This window comes from Triticum dicoccoides, chromosome 1B (genome assembly GCF_002162155.2).
Source record: "Triticum dicoccoides isolate Atlit2015 ecotype Zavitan chromosome 1B, WEW_v2.0, whole genome shotgun sequence".
Taxonomy (NCBI): Eukaryota; Viridiplantae; Streptophyta; class Magnoliopsida; order Poales; family Poaceae; genus Triticum; species Triticum dicoccoides.
In genome coordinates, this window is record NC_041381.1 from 432,836,138 (window position 1) to 432,840,724 (window position 4,587).

Below are 4,587 nucleotides of genomic sequence, written 5' to 3' on the forward strand. Positions count from 1 at the left end.
CGTGCCGCCGCCTGCTGTAGCTGCTGCCGCCGCCGCTGACCACCGCCGCCTCGCCGGAGCCGCCGCCCTCCCTCGCCGAAGCCTCCGTTGACTCCGCCCGCCTTCATTGACCGAACCATAAAAAACCGTCGGCCCGATCGATTTTCTCGGTTTTTCATTTTTAGATCGGTCTTATTTATTAGTACGTTTAATTAGCGAACCTTCGTCAGATTAGTTTCTGTAACGAACGAATTCGTTCGTTAGTCTTTGTTAGTGGATGTTCATCCGATAGATTTTTCTTTTTCTGTTTATTTTCGGCCAGGGACCTATCCGCGAATAGTTTTATCACAGATTAGCCCCTGATCTTCAAACTAGCACAACTTTTAGCTCGTTTGTCCAAATTAGACGAAACCAACGCCTGAATCTTCAGAGCGATCCCACCTATCCAGTAAACCAACTTGAGCATGATTTTTACAATTTAAAATTTCAGTTTAGTTCAGATTAGTATTTGATCTTGTTTTGTTTGTATCTTGAGTTTCGTAGCTTCGTTTGAGTTGATTCTTTTTGCAAATCGTAGCTAATGACATGTACCTACTGTTAAAATCTAATCCAAATAAATATAATGCTGTTAAAATTTGTGTTCTATTTAGTTTATTTTTTGCTTGCTTTGAGTTTTATTTGGATCTTTTCTCATTTTCTCTTTGCATCATTTGCTTGATTGCTTATGTATGCTATTGTTTGTCTACGCTAGATTTTCCGGAGTGTGAAGCTTGTTACTACGAATCTCTAGAGTTTTCCGATCGCCAGCAAGGCAAGTTACACTTTGATCATACTTTTCTATACCCAGTTTTTACTATGCATTAGTTTTGCCCCTCAAATATTTGCATGAGTAGGATTGGGAGCATGTGGTTTGGTTGTTGTACTTGAGTTAGGAACCTATTACCTTTGATCACCCCGGGAATATACGTTATGCTCAATTATTGCTTAGCCTTGCTCGTAGACGGGGATTGGATCGTGATGTACATGGAAGTTGTGAGAGATAATATTTTTGAACAACATTAAGGTGGCAACTTTAATACACATCTGGGTGGATTGGTTGGGGCGCCTGGAGAAACCAGTGCTTGCCCATGTGAATCCCAGAGTACCCGTGTGATTTTCCCTCGGTTCGCCACCCAGGCTCAAAGGGATCATATGATATTTCATGCCTAGAAACTTCCATGTGCAGCCACAAGCCATTATGGGCTCTGGCATAGTTGAGTAAGTTGTGTGAGCTCTTGTAGACGTGGACTAGCAGATGTAGGGGAAAGTAGGTGTACCGGTCTACCCAGAGTAGAGAGTTAATGCTTCAGAAAGACTATGTCTCGATCTTCCGATCATGGATGTGGTCGAGTCTTGTGGGGAAAAGTGTGCAATCTCTGCAGAGTGTATAAACTAATCATGGTTAGCCGTGTCCCCGGAGTGGATATTATTGTTGATCTCATCACTCTTTAATTAATGAATTGGGTTTAATGATGATACTTGGTTAATGTTGGGATTTGAGTTGGAGGAACCTTCTCAATCATTGGTACAAACTTTATAGTAAATAAAATTTGTTCCTTTGTTTTAGGGAAAAATTAGCTTTATGCAAACCATTAAACTTAGAACCTCCACCAGCCAAATATGCATGTAGATATAGTTTCTTGCATTAATTTGCTCTATAGTGTAACTCTGCCAGCATATTACATGTGCTGACCTACACGGCTGCAATTTTTCATGTTGCAGACTTTACCGACGAAGAATAAGGTGCCATAGGTCATTGTCATGCACTCAGCTATGCCGCTGGAGTTGATGGAATCATTTATCTTTGAAGCTTCCGCAGTTATTTAGTTTAGATGGCCTTCAACCATATTATTTGTGTAACAGATACTCTTTATGAGGACCTCAATGTAATAAGCATGTGATTGAACTCTGTTATAATTCCTCGAGTACTGTGTGTGTCAGCATACCTACCCAGGGATGACACTTAAGCACAGAGACTTCGGTCCATTGGGATCGTGGTCGCTACATTAGCATCACTCAAATCTAAGTCCAGTATGCTCCTCCTATTACTCTTGAAGGTGCGAACTCTGTAGATGGTTAGGTGTCAACTTCTTTAGAGACCAAGAGTGATTGTGTTTCTCAAAGAAGAACTATGTAAAGGTTCAGAGATCACCTCAAGTATCTACCACGAGTAATCGACATTTATTGACGAGTCAATTGTCGAGGAGAATAGGGTGAAGAGAGTTTATCTTCTGTGTTAAATCACAACCCCTCCAACCAGACATAGTCCTTTTGCAGAAGGGCGGACTAGTCTACCAAATACCTGGTCGCCATCGAGCATCACTGGTCACCTCTACCCCACTTTTTTACATTCGCTTAGTGATGTATGATATGTTTCGGTCATGTGATTCCTTTCAATTTATGTCTTAGTTTTTGTTCGTTAGGTTTTATTCACTCATTGTACTCTGTTTTCTTTCACTCTGCTGTTGGGTTCCGAGAGTTTTGAACTTTCCAAAAAAATATATTTAAAACTCCCATTCACCCCCTCCTTTGGTAGACATACCTCGCACCTACAGGTTCATCGGAAACCGTAACAGTACCGATACAAGACCGCCTTGGATGGCAGAACATGACCGGACCGCGCGGTCTGAACGATTACTGGCGGTTTGATGGTCGGCGTTGGAGATGCCCTAAGGACACAAGTAAACATTAACACATTATGAAGAAAATACAAGCAACATATTGACTGCGTGATATGACAATATTTCATTAAAGTTGGGTCTATCCAACACCATTGCTGCCCTAATAATATGATCTCATTGTTGCCCGCATTTCTTGTTACAATAACTATGCCCATGTTTAGGAAAACAAACACCATCAACAATACATTAGTTAGTCTAGAAGCTAGACAGGGATTTGTTTGACGTTTATTAATCTACACATGCAATTAGATTTTAGTTTGAATCTCTCATTCAAGAATCAATGCAATTATAACAAAGAAATATAAACTTAATTTTGGATGGGAAAATAGAACAGTGATATTTTTATTATTTCCTCTAGTGCATATTTCCAGCAGGAATTGCTTCCCGCCTTCGTAGGGGTAACACTGAAGATGGAAGGTAGCAGCAAATGAATATATTTTGACCATATTCGCTGTCATGTTAAAGTTTATACTCCCTTCATTTTTAGTTACCCTACATATTAGTTTGGACTTGAGTCAAACTTTATAAAGTTTGGCCAAGTTTATAGTAAAAAAAATATAAACTTCCACAATAACAAATACGTATGATGCAAAAATACATTCATTTTGGTATTGTAGATGTCAATATATTTTGTAAAATTTGACAAAGTTTGACTTGAGACAAAGATAGTATGCATAGTAAATAAAAAGAGAGGGAGTATAAATCAGGACAGTGATGCTATTGCTAAGTGAAAGGCAGATTTTATTCTTCTTCTCCGAAAGACATGCCAACCGGAAGCATAAATGACAGGGACACCTTTTGTCACCTTGTACTGAGCTGGTCACCCTGGATGCCTTGGGTACACACGTGGAAGTGTTTCCACCTTCCACGCCATGTGTCGATGATCTACTGGATGGTAGTAACAGCAAAGTCCTACTGTTAATCCACTGACAATCGTTTCTAGACCCAATTGTGGAGTAGCTTCACAGTCTGACAGTCAACTTGCCTTGGCGCAAAACAGTGGCAATCATGCAACAGTGTTCCTACCGGATCCGGCTTGCCTGCTCCCTCCCCATCTTCCCATCCGTGCTCCCACTTCATCCTACGGCTGTCCTTTTTTCTTTTTCCTTTCTAATCTAATCATCTCCCCCCCAGATTTTAAGGGGGTGGGGCCAGGCCTTATTTTGTTCCAATCAAATCAAGCCACGTACACGGGAACACGGACTGGAGCACGCGCAGGGAGCAGGCAAGTCTCGTCCGTTCCTACCTCCCTATGCGCCGACGGACGTGCCAAATCTCGTGAGTTGAAATGAAAAGTTACCATACTTGAGTGGTAAATTCCATTTGTGGTCCTCATGAACTTCTGTAGTTGCCTACTCACCCGATTAACTGTCACAACACTGCTCCCAACCGAAACCCACCCCCATTTCTTCAGGTCACAGGAAAACAGCCAAAGGAAATGAAAGACTTTAAGAAAAGAAAAGGAAAGACACAAACCGATGGCCAACGAATCGTGCATCACAGTCCCCAAATGGTTCGCTTCCTGTGATGCTTTAGGCCTCAGATTCCCCACGCATGGGGTAGGGCAGGACTCACAGTCACAGGGTTCAAATGCCACTCGCTGGCTTTGGCAATGGGCACATCACATGCATTGGCTGAGCTAGCTAGTGCCCCCACGAGTACCCACATGCCAATCCTTGTTACACATGTAGAGAAACAAAGAACTGAAGAAGGGAAAACTTACAGGCGTTGGAAATGATGATTATTTATACGTACTAATACAAGCAAAACATTCATCAGCTTCAACATTGTGTAGTGCTGCATCAATATAAGACGTTTCTTGACACAAGTAATAAACTGTGTGCTAATGATTTTCATTTTTCGGAAAAAGTTGAGAGGGAGTACTCTC